Source organism: Drosophila takahashii, chromosome 2R (genome assembly GCF_030179915.1).
Source record: "Drosophila takahashii strain IR98-3 E-12201 chromosome 2R, DtakHiC1v2, whole genome shotgun sequence".
NCBI lineage: Eukaryota > Metazoa > Arthropoda > Insecta > Diptera > Drosophilidae > Drosophila > Drosophila takahashii.
In genome coordinates, this window is record NC_091679.1 from 7171068 (window position 1) to 7185050 (window position 13983).

Genomic DNA, 13983 nt, shown 5'->3' on the forward strand with positions numbered 1-13983 from the left:
GCTGATGTACTGGATGGGGGCAGCCGCTGCGTAACTCTTTTCCGAGTGGTTGGGGGTTGGCTGCTGGGCAATTATGGCCACCGATGAATCAACTGAAGATTATGGTGAGGGGATAACTGTCCCCCTATGCCCCTGGCCTTAAGCTCAGTGGACGAATGTAAATAAGTTTGACGGCAATGCCGGAGTAAAGTTAACGAGCCGTGTGCTCTTTATTTAAGACATGAAACAGAACTGAATACAAATTGTCAACTTAAAGCTAACAGAAGCTAACTCATAGCGGCCACGCAAAAGTGCTGTGTTTGCCGGCTAAATGCTGTCAAATGCTGTGTCAGCGATTTGGCCGGTGCATGTTACTCGGACAGCCGGTCATCGACTCTGTCCGGTTGACTTTAGTTAACTACTCCCCCCTCAAGATTGAGGCCGCCCTCGGCCGACCCTATTGTGGCAATCACCTCCCTTTGTTGGATCGCTGATCTTCTGGCCCTGGTGAGTCGCTGATAGGTGAGACCGACACAAATCAATGCGCAAAATATTGCTCCTGCGATTAGGGCTACCATGTGTGTTCGATTGGTATTAATTTCTTCTCCGAACTTCTGAATATATTCCAAGTTACGTTCACTTAAACGATGAAGGTAGGGAAGACTCAGAGTGCTTCGACTGATGGTGATATTTAGAGAGGGCGAATCGGCTACCCCTGCAGTCCTCTTCCGGACAGTATCGTGATTTACGAACAGGGTTTCGTTAACGGTGGCGAGTTCATCGAATGTGACAAGGTGCGTTCCATGTACCCAGACGCTGGTTCCGTTGTTGATTGGATGTAGATCACTTATCTGGGTCTCGCAGTGCGCTATTCCACCAGCATGTAGCTCTCTTGCGCACGAGCTCTCCGCCGTTAGTCGACAAAAGGTGACTCCTGGTGCCACCGAGCAGTTCTTAATCGAGTGGACTTCTCCGTTGCACTCGGCTACTGTATTACCAACTAATCGTAACATCACATTATGGTGTGCTACGGGGAAAATTGTGATTTTCTTACATGCTAGTTTGACCTTAGGAAATTTAATGATGAAGTGTAAAATGTTATCGGATTGTAGAACTTTTACGGACGCAACAGACAAAATGTCCCTTATGGGAGTGTCGGTGGGCTCCTCAAGCCAAACATTCTCTAAGTCTGCGTGGTCTAATATATTTGGACTAACCATGTTAATTTTTGCAAGTGTGATCGCAAGTATTAAGTTCTGCAATTCCATCATGATCATCCTGTTCCGAGCAAGCAATGTCTCGTATAAATGACCAGTGTCAATTTGTGAATTTTTAGCTGATTTCAGGATTTGGTTGACTGTTGCGGTAAGCTTATTAATTTGATCTTGTACTCTATTGTTAATTTCCACCTGTCTATTGTTTGAGTTAATAAGTTGCAACTCAGTAAATTTGATCTTTTCTAAATCTTCTGCGTCTGGTGTTCCTGCCACGATCTTTAATGCTGACCCTAGAAAATCCAAACTTCTAGCCACCCTATGGTGCACGCCCAATGAGTCAAGTAAGTCTCGGAGATGAGCGGTATCCACGCTCAAAAGCTTTTTGACAAGGTTGCCTACCACCAACGGAAATTAGCCTAAACTTAAAAAATATGTTTCACCATCTATGCCTATAACTATTAAAAGTTGGGCCAATGGCTACGAAAAGAATTAAAAATTTGTGCCAAGTGGCTAAACAGAAATAAAAGACATTTTTTCTGGTTATTTAAATTATTTCAGGTTGTCTTTGTGGACCACCCTCCCCTTAATGAGGACCGTGGTCCCCATGTCCGCTTCCACAGTTTTCTCCTCGCATAAAGGTGAAAGCTTGTTGCCTAGCCTTTTGTTGGATTTTACCAGGACTTTGTCGCCAACCTGAACAGCCAACCTTCTCAGCTTGTCCTGGGCCTGTTTTATTTTATCCTGTATTTCGTACTGTGGATCACTTGATTGTGTTACAACTACGTCGGCTGGCCTCTTGTCGATGACCGAATGGATAGACTTGTTGTATTTAGCAGTGGCCAGCAAAATCAGTTCAACGGTGTCGCTGATGCCTTTGTCGATTTTAAGACATCTGGCCAGCTCTACCAGAGTGCTGTGGAAGCGTTCCACTTGTCCGTTCGAGACGCTGTGGAGAGGCGGTGCTTTCGAAATGCTAACGCCGAAGTGATTTTCCAGCATGGCCAAAATGGTGTGCGAGTTCAATGATGGCTCATTGTCGCAATATATGACTCTAGCTGCGGGGAAGACGTTAAGTAGTTGTAACAGAGCCGGTTTAAGATCCTCTATGGTTCTAGAGGGAATTGGCTGGACCATTGCAAACTTTGAAAATTTGTCATTGCATGTCAGAAAATATTTTTTATCTGTGGAGAAAATGTCTATGTGTAGCATTTCTCCCACCTGAGATTGAGCTGGCGTTTCGCCGAGCTCGTGTTTCTTTGAATGACGGTCGTATTTTGCCTTAGCGCAGGTTTTACAGTTAGTGACAATTTCATTTGCTAACTTGGTCATTTTTGGAAAGTAGTATTCTGAAAGTACTTGTTTAACATTTTCCTGCGCTGACCTGTGAGCTCTATTATGCTCGGCTGTGAGGATTTCCCGTCTTTCATCGACTGCAAAAATATCCGTAACACGGTTCTTGCAAATCCAGAGCTTGGTGGCTGGGAATTGCCGGACCAATACATCCTAAATCATCGCCAGCGTGTGAAGATCGCAGTGAATGGCGTTTACGCCTTTTGGGACAATCGCGTCTGCAAGCTCCTCAAGCAACGACTCCTTGCATGTGAATTCAATGCTATGTCGTCTCTTGTTTCCGAAAAGAACGAAGCTGCGTTTAGAGGAAATGCGTGCTTCCTCCAGAGTTATCTGGTTTTGAAAGCAGTTTAATGGCTTATCCGTAGTTTCGATGGTGTGCGTGAGTGACATTTCACTGTGAATAGTGGCCGCACACGAATAAGCTTCTTCCTGCTCCACAACGTTAAGTTGCTGTCTGGAGAGGGCATCTGCGACGAGGCTATCCTTGCCGGGCTTATAAAAGATTTTAGCGCCGGACTCGTCGATGCGAGCTTTCCACCGTTTGATTTTCGCATTTGGATTAGATTCTGCCACCGCGAAGGTCAATGGTTGATGATCAGTAAAGATGTTTATATCTTTGACTGCATATAAGTAGTGACGCAGCTTGGCCAGTGCCCAAATTATGGCTAAGAGTTCCCTCTCCTTTGTGGCGTAGTTAACTTCCCTATCTTTCAATGTCCTCGAGATCATTGTTATTGGGCGTCCCTCTTGGGACAATACTGCCCCAATGCCATAGGCCGAGGCATCTGTCGTTAGATCAAATGCCTTTTTGTTGTCGGGGTACCTTAGCATCACGTTGACGGATGCCAAGATATTTCGTAGTTTCTGGAACGCTTGTTGTTGCGCCTCACAGAACTGAACCGGAATGTTTCGTGATCTGTGTCTACTAACTGTTCCGTTTTCCCCCTTCAAGATGTCCGATATAGGCCTATTGCTGCGAAGTCCTTAATGAAACATCGATAATAACTGGCTAAGCCTAGAAATGATCGTACCTCAAAAATATTTTTGGGTTCCGGAAATTCTTTTATGGCCTTTACCTTTTCTGGGTCTGTTGTAGCACCGTTACAGGTGACTATAAACCCAAGGAAGCTCACACTTTTCTTAAAAAAGCTGGACTTTTCTCCCGATACTCTCATGTTCGCATCGTACAGGCTCTTAAGAACCCAATCCACGTGCCTAATGTGAGCGTTCTCATCCTCCGAAAAAATGATTACGTCGTCAACGTAAACATAGCAGAACTTGCCGATCTGCTCCCGTAGGATGTCGTCGATGGTCCTCTGAAAAATGCTGCCTGCATTTTTGAGGCCAAACGGTAGTCTGCGGAATTCGTATTTCCCCCATTCACCGAGAAGGCCGTTTTCTCACGGTCTTTTTCCGCGAGAGTAATTTGGTGGTAGCCGGACTTTAAGTCCAGCGTTGAGAAATACTTGGCCTTTCCCAAGTTTCCTAATATCATTGAAATGTTCGGCATGGGATAACGATCAGGTATTGTTCTTTCGTTTAGTTTGCGAAAGTCCAACACTAACCGCATTTTTTTGTTCCCATCCTCATCGATTCCCTTTTTATCCACAACCCATATTGGGTTATTATAGGGGGAGACCGATTTTTGGATTATGCCGTTTTTAAGCAGATCGTCAATCTCTTTGTTGACGAAATCCGCCGCCCCCATGGGGTAAGGGTACAATTTGGTGTAAATGGGCTCTTCATCGAGAGTCCTGATGGTAGCTATTACCGACGTATTATATGGCAGGGCTTCATTAGGGTCAGCGAAGGGCTTTTTTCTGTCCTTTAGCATTTTCTGGAACGCTCCCTTTACTAAAGGAGGTGCCTCTGAGCAGTCCACCTTAGTAAAGTTGACGTCTGCGCAGGTGTGGAATGAAATCAGTTCCACCACTGTGCCCCATTTAAGTTGACCTAAAGCCAAGCATAGTGATACCCCTGCCTGTTTTAACAGGTCGAGGCCTATTATCCCGTCAAATGTTTCTAAATCCCGTAAAATAAAAAATGTGGCATTCGTGTTAAACAGTGCCACACAGCATTTCTCTGTGATTTTGGTCATGCTGTGAATGGAATGAACTGAGAATTTGGATTCTACCGGGCGAACGCCTTTCAACCCTTTATGCGGTCGAATAAAATTTTTGGACGCGCCCGTGTCAATGAGGAACTTCATGTTCACCCCCGCTACTCTGCGTCCGATGACGGGTAGCATGGATTTTCCCCTAAAAAATTTATTGTGTCTGAGTCGTACTCGTAAATTGAGTCATCGTTTATTCCCGCAGCTGCGACAGAAGCAGCATCGGCATATGATTTTACGACTTGTTCGTCGTTCTGAACGACGTGATTAACCCTCTGTTGTTTCTTTGGGTTACCCGTGCGATCGGAAGTTGCGGGTCTTCTGTTCTGATAAGTAGGGACTTGAAAAGGGTGGATTACCTTGGAGACAGATGGATCTACATCCATGGGCTCCTGCATATTTTGAAACTTGTTGTTGCGCGCCACATTATGAACCTGCGCTTTGAACGTTTTGCTATAGTGCGGGTTTTTGCCGTCCTGTTGACGACTTCGAGTCTTTGGACTTGACTTTCGCTCCTCTTGGCTTCTTGCGAACGTAGTCGCGAACTGATATCTCTCGTGGTTTGATTCCACCTCTTGTGCCAGGGCTAGGGCCGATGGCATATCCTTCGGCTTTGCCGAGAAAAGCACGTCAGTGAGACTGCGTTTTAGGCCCGAAATAAATACCCTTAGCGCGTCATCACGGAATTTTTCACATAGAATTTTCGCCATACTTTGTTCGTAGGACATGTTAACCTTGTTGGTCAATAAGGTCAGCTTTTTCTCAACCTCATCGTAGTATTGTAATAGGGTTAGTCTACACTGCCTAAGGGTGCCTAGCTCTTGTACGATGACGTGCATCGGTCTTTTGTCGCTGTAAGTAAAATCAAGACGACTTACGATCGCGTCGAAATTTAACACAGTTCCAAATGAGGATAGTACTGCGTCGGCAGGTCCCCTAATTTTGCTTCTAATAATAATTACCGCCTGATAGTGGCGCGAACTACCATCATATCGTCTGGATATGTGATATGCGGCCGTGGCCGCCTGTCTCCAAGAGACATTCGCTTCTTGTGCCCCCGCGAATTCGGGTAGGCATTTGACTGCGTCGAGGGGCTCGCTACACTGAACGTCATCCCTGATTTGTATGGCCGCGTATACCCTAATTTCTGGGGCTGGCGCCGGTGCTTGGGCTGCGGCGGGTGCCACGCGTAACTCTGCCACCTCGCTGGCCAATGTATTGATAGTTAACCTTAGTTGTTCCTCCCTTTGTCGATTTAAGGCGGCCTGCTCTGTCAACGCATTGTCAATGGCCGCCTGTATAACCAGCCTAAGTTGCTCGGGATTCATCCCACTACCTGCTGGGGGGTCTATTCCCGCGTTTATCGGAGTTGAAGCCCGAAGGAATTGTGCGTTATCGGAATCTGAATCGCTCGGGTACTGGTCAGCGTTTCTATACTGACGAAATTGTGCACTCATGGGCTTAAATACCCTAACGATATGCGAACGTAAGCAATTAAACAAAAGAACAACAAAGACAAAAAGACAACGAGGAATGCGGGGTCATATTTCTTTAAGACGGCGAACGGGTGGTTCCGTTCACTAAATTCAAAGCTAGCGAATATAGTGCTAATAGTAATAACAAATTGATATGAATTATTTGGGATATAGCGTAAATAAGAGCGTTGCGTTGTATAACTCTTGTTGGGAAAAATTTATCTGCAATACCTAAATCGTCAACAAAATTCTGATTCCAAAATTCTGATTCCAAAATTCTGAGTCCGTTGTAACTCTTTTATTTATTATTTATTAAGGCATTGATTTTTACATGGAGTTGCAGAATTAGTTTTTATAAGTAAAAAGTTATTGTTATTTTAAATTAAACAAATTAAAATTTTTTTTTTTTAGTTTAAAATAAGTTTTTTCCTTTCTTAGAACATATATATTTTTTTTTTAACTGTTTTATAACCTTGTGCAGATTAGAAAATATTTAAATAAGGGGCTCACTTACATGTTATTTTTCTGTGTGTGTGTGGTGTGTTCCCTCAAATTTATTCCAAAATTAATTTACGTTGAGCGCCAATTATACTTTTTTAGTGGCTGGCCCGGCGGCGGTACCGCTCCTGTACGGGCCAGTGGTAAAAGGGGCACCGGCGGGGTGCTTGTTGTAAGTAAGGGCACCGGCAGGGTGCTTGTCGTAGGCAGGGTTATAGCTGTCTGCTAGACAACTATGATCGCTGATGTGCTGGACGAAGAGTAACTGGCAACTATAATCGCTGATGTACTGGATGGGGGCAGCCGCTGCGTAACTCTCTTCCGAGTGGTTTGGGGTTGGCTGCTGGGAACTATAATCGCTGATGTACTGGATGGGGGCAGCCGCTGCGTAACTCTTTTCCGAGTGGTTGGGGGTTGGCTGCTGGGCAATTATGGCCACCGATGAATCAACTGAAGATTATGGTGAGGGGATAACTGTCCCCCTATGCCCCTGGCCTTAAGCTCAGTGGACGAATGTAAATAAGTTTGACGGCAATGCCGGAGTAAAGTTAACGAGCCGTGTGCTCTTTATTTAAGACATGAAACAGAACTGAATACAAATTGTCAACTTAAAGCTAACAGAAGCTAACTCATAGCGGCCACGCAAAAGTGCTGTGTTTGCCGGCTATGCACGAGCATCCGGTCAAATGCTGTGTCAGCGATTTGGCCGGTGCATGTTACTCGGACAGCCGGTCATCGACTCTGTCCGGTTGACTTTAGTTAACTTATACCCTTGCAGATAAAGTAAATACCTATAGTTTAATGCTCACTCGGTGCAGTTCCAGGGATTCCGGATTCAGCGTTTCTATTTAAATTTTGTTTTTAAGTTGTCAAGAATCAAAACGCCTACTTCCTACAAAGTTACAATGAATTTTCTTATATTTGTTTGATTATTCCTATGGGAGCCTTTAGATATAGTGTTCCGATCCGGCTCGCTCCGACATATGTACTACCTGCAATAGAAAGAAGACTTTCGGGAAAGTTTCATCGCGATAGCTTTAAAACTGAGAGACTAGTTCGCATAAAAACGGACAGACGGACAGAAGGACCGAAGGACAGACGGACAGACGGACATGGCTAGATAGACTCGGCTATTGGTGCTGATCAAGAATATATATACTTTATGTGGTCGGAAACGTCTCCTTCGCTGCGTTGCAAACATCTGACTGAAATTATAATACCCTCTGCAAGGGTATAAAAATCTGAGCTTAATTAGAAAAAGATTTTTTTTAAATAAACGGTAAAAGATGAAAAAAATTGAATTGTACTGCAAAGTTAAAGGGTGATAATAAAGTTTAAAGTTAAAATATATATATTTATATTTTAACTTTATATATATTTTAACTTTAAACTTTATTATCACCCTTTAACTTTGCAGTACAATTCAATTTTTTTTCATCTTTTACCGTTTATTTAAAAAAAATCTTTTTCTAATTAAGCTCCGATTTTTATACCCTTGCAGAGGGTATTATAATTTCAGTCAGATGTTTGCAACGCAGCGAAGGAGACGTTTCCGACCACATAAAGTATATATATTCTTGATCAGCACCAATAGCCGAGTCTATCTAGCCATGTCCGTCTAGCTAAATTGGTTGGACGCAACTCGAGATAAAAATAAAAAAAATGAGACACCAACCAAAATTTACTTAAAACAATCTTTAAAAACATTTACCGAAAAAAAATTTCGATTGATTCTGGGATTTGACCCAAATTGGCCTGTCACGTTTCACGTGGAAAAACCCTTTTCCAACCTTCTGGTTGGGACTAGGCAATCAAATTCTTTGGCTACCTGCGCAGCACACTACCAAGGTGCCACGCCGCTTCCAACATAGAATGAATGTTAAAACTGAATTGTATTTCTTTCGTCAATACCTATTGATTGATAAAAAGTTTACACGCCCACCCTAACGCCCTTAACTTGCTTGGAAAGTAGTACCCCTGCCATTCGGTAGGCGGCGCCGTCGCTAATTTTATAATTATGCGTTAATTCTTGTTTTAAAGTTGGTTGGCTGAGTATTGGGCATGTAATATTTTATTTATTTTTTTTTAGTTTAATTTCGTTTTTGCTTCTCATGAAAGCTTTATGAATTACTTCGAAGTATTTAAGAAGTTGCAACATGCTGACATCACCCGCCTTCCTTGAGCTGTAGATTGATTTGAAAACTTTAAACGTTTTTTTTCTAAAACATGTATCGATCATCATAAAACTTTTTCAGAAATGTTTCTAATACAATTACCCACTGTCCGTACTGACTTAGGCCCGTTTTCTCATCCGTTTGTTAAATTTAAAGTAAGGTTAAAACATTTGTTCACGCCAAAAGGGCGTTTAATTGCAGGAGGCAGTGTCGAGCGGCAGTTTTTTCCAGATGTCCACATCTCGCTCGCTCGCATTGCCCTTCGCTCTCCCTCTTCAACTCTCCCGCAACTCTACGCTTCGCTCTGGAGCCGCTAATGTTAAGACTCATCGACCTACATAATATAAATAATAATATTTATTAAATATTATCGCAATTACGAATGTCGAACAAAGAATCATATATCATGACACTGGCTGCCGATACTGCAATTATATATCGAGACATTCAGTATTCTTAACAGTGGTCAATCTGCCGACGCAGCGAAAATAGCTGACGCCACAATTCGGAAATAGAGCAATAACGTAGCACTGCATATAGCACTTTGACCCACTGCGAGTTATGCAGAATAGCTGTAATTTCATTTTCCCTTTCTACATATTTTGTTAACGTAAACACTTTTGTACCTATAAATACCGTTAAGTTTGTTCAATAAAATCAGTCTCTATCTCAGAATACCACTGACTGTTACTCATCTACCATCGCAATCAACAGAGGCTGTCGCTGTGTCTTCAGATCCTCATCTTGTGCACCATTCTCCTCCGTCCACCTAGTTCCAAGTGCTGGGTGCGGCACCTAATCAGTAGACAGTTTATGTGATGTATGCTACCCAACCCCCCGATACACAAATCCTGTGACCAGGCGAAGTAACGCCACTCACGCTAAGGATAACGTATTAACATTTGGTGTCCCCGACGTGATCTCACCAAGAGATCACACCCTAGAACACAACGTTTGAGATATCTTTGTGAGGAATACCCCACATTTTAATAGAAATAAGTGTAGAGATAAGTAAATAAGAATAGAATAAGAGACAACGCAAAGACCCACGGAGGGCACTAACACCTAGGGAAAAACCACACGCACACCGCGCGGGAGAGGAAAGAAGAGAGGAAAACGCAGCCGCAGCCGCAGCCGCAGCCGAACGCAGCCGCAGCTGAAACGCAGGCGAAGCTGAAACACAGGCGCAGCTGAGACGCAGGCGAAGCTGAAGCACAGGAAAAGCTGAAACGAAGCCGAAGCTTAACACGAAGGGGTCCTCTGCCCGGAACGACGATAGCGCAGCAGCCGACACGATCGTGAGCAGAGGACGGCAGCCGAAGCTTAGCGATTTGCGGATCGAGACAGTCTCTCGAGAGCCGGCAAAGGAGCCGGACGTTTTCGGTCGTGAACAACAGGAACTTGGACAGGAATTTGGACTAATCAATCGCCGCCGCTGCCCAGAGGATGCAGGAGGAGTAGAGGGGGTAAGCTGGCCGAGGGCTCAAAATCCCAAACAGTGGGAGGACATGTGTGGCCGATAGGTTAGGGATAGTGTTAAAAATAAAGTGTGACAATGAAAAAGGACAACAGCGTGTTAGTGAGAAGTCGGGAGTGTTCGGGAATAGTGCCCCACGCTACCGGGACGAAAGGGGAATGAGGACTCACGGCTGACGGAGCCCCTCTTTCCTCCGGCAACCCGGGCAGTGTTTTTGCCTTCGCCTCCGAATCGGGGAAACTGGCCCACGGGTGACGGGGCCGGCCTCTCCTCTCCGGAAGGTTTCCCCACGCCGAGATTGGAAAACGCGCTACCGGGTGACGGGGCCTGTTTTCTTCAATTTTCGGGCTGGGAATTCGATATCCGGGTGACGGTATCGGATTTTGCCGCAGTTTCGTCTTTGGGGCTGGAAACCGACCCACGGCTGACGGGGTAGGCTCCTGCCTGCACGGACTTTTACCTTCCTCTCCCCCCTCTATGACCCGACACAGTCTTCGTCCGTTATCCTGTCTGTCTTAAAGATAGAAATATTTTCTGTAAAGAGACCCTGGAATGACTGAGTTTCTATCATAGCTATAGAACTACTTTACAGAATGGCGCCCGAGCAGGGACTAGACAGGATATTTCAAGGATAATTCCAACCATCGTGGCTTAAAGCACCACCAGTAAGAATTTCAAGGGTCTAAAATTTCAGGGGAACAAATTGGCTGCTAGGCCCGTTTTGTTATCCTACAAAAGCAAAGAAAATAGTAGGAAGGAGAAAGAGGAAAAGTACAGCCAGACCCGACGAAAATAACACGGTGCACACGAAGCCGAACCGACACGAAGTTACGAACACGAAGTTACGCTAGACCCGACGACCAAAGTACACGACGCTAAGAAAAGAAAAAAAGCATGCAACACAAAGCCGACGCCGCAGCCGGCGTCGGGTACGAACAGAAAAACAAGAAAGGAAGCTAGCTTCGGCCAGCCGAAGCTTATATACCCTTGCAGATCATTCCTATTAATTAACAAATCGCAAAAATGTTCAATTTTCTAATATTTCTCATTAATTTTCCGATCGTTCCCATGGCAGCCATATGATATAGTCGTCCGATTTTGATCAAATTAAAATTGAAATTCGGAAATATTTAAAAAGAGTCATATCCTAGAGTAAAAGAGAATACAATAAGAACCAAAGAAGCTAGAATTTATTTCCTATTACTTTTCCATTAATTTTCCTATCGTTCCTATGGCAGCTATATCATATAGTAGTCCGATTTTTTAAATAATTAATTCGAAATTCAGAAATATTTAAAAAATAACATCCCCAAAAGTATAAGGTAATATTTCAAAAAACACCGAAGCTAGATTTTTATACCCTTGCAGAAAGTATTATGATTTCAGTCAGAAGTTTGCAACGCAGTGAAGAAGACGTTTCCGACCCCATAAAGTATATATATTCTTGATCAGCATCACAAGACCAGTCGATCTAGCCATGTCCTTCTGTCCGTCTGTCCGTCTGTCCATCTGTCCGTCCGTCTGTCCGTCTGTCTGTTTCTACGCAAACTAGTCTCTCAGTTTTTGAGCTATCGGGACGAAACTTTCGCAAAAGTCTTCTTTCTATTGCAGGTAGTATATATGTCGGAGCCGACCGGATCGGACAACTATATCTTATAGCTCCCATAGGAAGGATAGGAAAAAAAAAACTTTAAAAAATTCTAGCTTCGGTGTTTTTTGAAATATTACCTTCTACTTTTGGTAGGAAATAAATTCTAGCTTCCTTGGTTTTTATTGTATTATCTTCTACTCTAGGATTTTTATTGTATTATCACTATGGACGGCAGTCCATGTAGTGACGAAGCGCACCAGGAGAGTGTGCGAAGGCGACTACTATATATACACGAAGAAATGAAAATCTACTGTGATGGTCCGATCATAATGAATGATACACCTATCGAAAGGTATTGCGAAAACTAACAGGATTGCATACCAAGACTCTAAGAAAATCAATTGGCTTGGGAGAGAGAGCGGTGAAATTGAAAAAGTGAAAGTTTCGAAATTTGGAGCTGTTGGGGCCGGTGGGGATAATTGCCCCCTCGCAATTTTTTTTTTTTTTTTTTTTTTTTTTTTTATTTATTTCCAAAAAATTAGCAAATATCTGCCAATATAAACCTAACTCCTACCTCCGCCCGAGTAAAGGAGTTTTTTTAATGATATGCTCCGACTCACATCAAGTGGGCAGAGGCAAGGATAGGTGATTAAAAATATTTCTTACATTAAAGTCCACGGAACATTCAACAAACAACAAAAAATACAATTCATTATATTGAGTACACAAAACTCGAAAAGGATCGTGCGCTTCGAAATTCGATTTGCAAATTTCAAGAGCAATAGGCCGAAAGTAGCGGGATGCTCTTACGGGGATCGAAAACCGTATTTGGCCGAGTAAGAAGCTAGAATTTATAAGTCCAGTGATCAACTTGTGGAGGAACATCACTCCGTGGCAGGTCCGACGATCCATTAGCGAGGGCAGGTTCAGAAGACGCAGTCTATCGACGTAGGATGGCAGGTGACGTTGTGGATCCCAGTTTAACCCACGTAAAGCAAACAAAAGGAACTGTTTCTGTACCGATTCGATTAGGTCCTGATATTTAGCATATTGAGGTGACCATACGCACGAGCAGTATTCAAGAATAGGTCGCACAAGAGAAATGTAAAGGTGCTTTGTGGTGTAGGGATCCTCAAATTCTTTAGACCAGCGCTTTACAAACGCAAAAACCCCTTTTGCTTTACTGACAATGATGCCGATGTGATTGGTAAAGTTTAGGTTGTGGCTAAATAAAACTCCAAGATCTGTTACGGAATTAATGCGTTCAAGATCGTTCATCCCGATGGAATAATTAAAGAGGAAAAGCCTCTTCCGATAAAAAGACATGAAGCTACATTTAGAATTATTTAAGAACAGCAGGTTCTGGAGGCACCATGATTGCAGATTGCACAAGTCCGCTTGCAGGAGTACGTGAGAATCAACGTTTGTTAAGGGCATGCAAAGTTTTACGTCATCGGCGTACATCATCACGTGGGAAGAGAGAATTACTTGAGGCAAGTCATTTATAAAGATTCCAAACAGAAGTGGTCCAAGGTGACTCCCTTGAGGAACGCCAGAAGTCACATGGACAAGGTTTGAGATAGAATTTTTAAATAATACTCTCTGCGTCCGGTTTAATAAGTATGAAGAAATCCACTTCGTCAACGAGATCGGGAATCCCAGAAGCGTAAGTTTTTTTTAACAGTAACTGATGATTCACCGAATCGAAAGCCTTACTGAAATCTGTAAAAATTACATCAGTTTGGGTGTTAGTTTTAAACGCATTCCTAATAACTGTAGTAAACTCTAGAAGGTTGGTTGACGTTGATCTACGTTTCATAAAGCCGTGCTGTGTTGGGGACATTATTGAACTACACTGGTGCTGAAGCTGAGCAGTAATTAATTGTTCGAAGAATTTGGGAATCGCACTAAGTTTTGCGATTCCCTCTTCCCTTTTTATGAAGCGGAATTATAAAAGATTCCTTCCAAACTTCTGGAAAAAATGATTGCTGCAGGGATAACTGAAATAGTTTTGACAGTGGCCCACACAACGCACTAGCACAATATTTTAAAACGCAGCTTGGTACAAGATCGGGACCAGAAGAGAAGGATAACTTGATTCTTTGC

The 13983-nt window shown here is 43.4% G+C and overlaps 1 protein-coding gene across 1 annotated transcript in view; it reads left to right on the forward strand.

Moving 5' to 3' along the window:
* The window catches only part of Gprk1 (G protein-coupled receptor kinase 1), a 366678-nt gene that overhangs the window by 127160 nt on the left and 225535 nt on the right, over nucleotides 1–13983 (forward strand). The gene's annotated exons all lie outside the window — the stretch shown is intronic.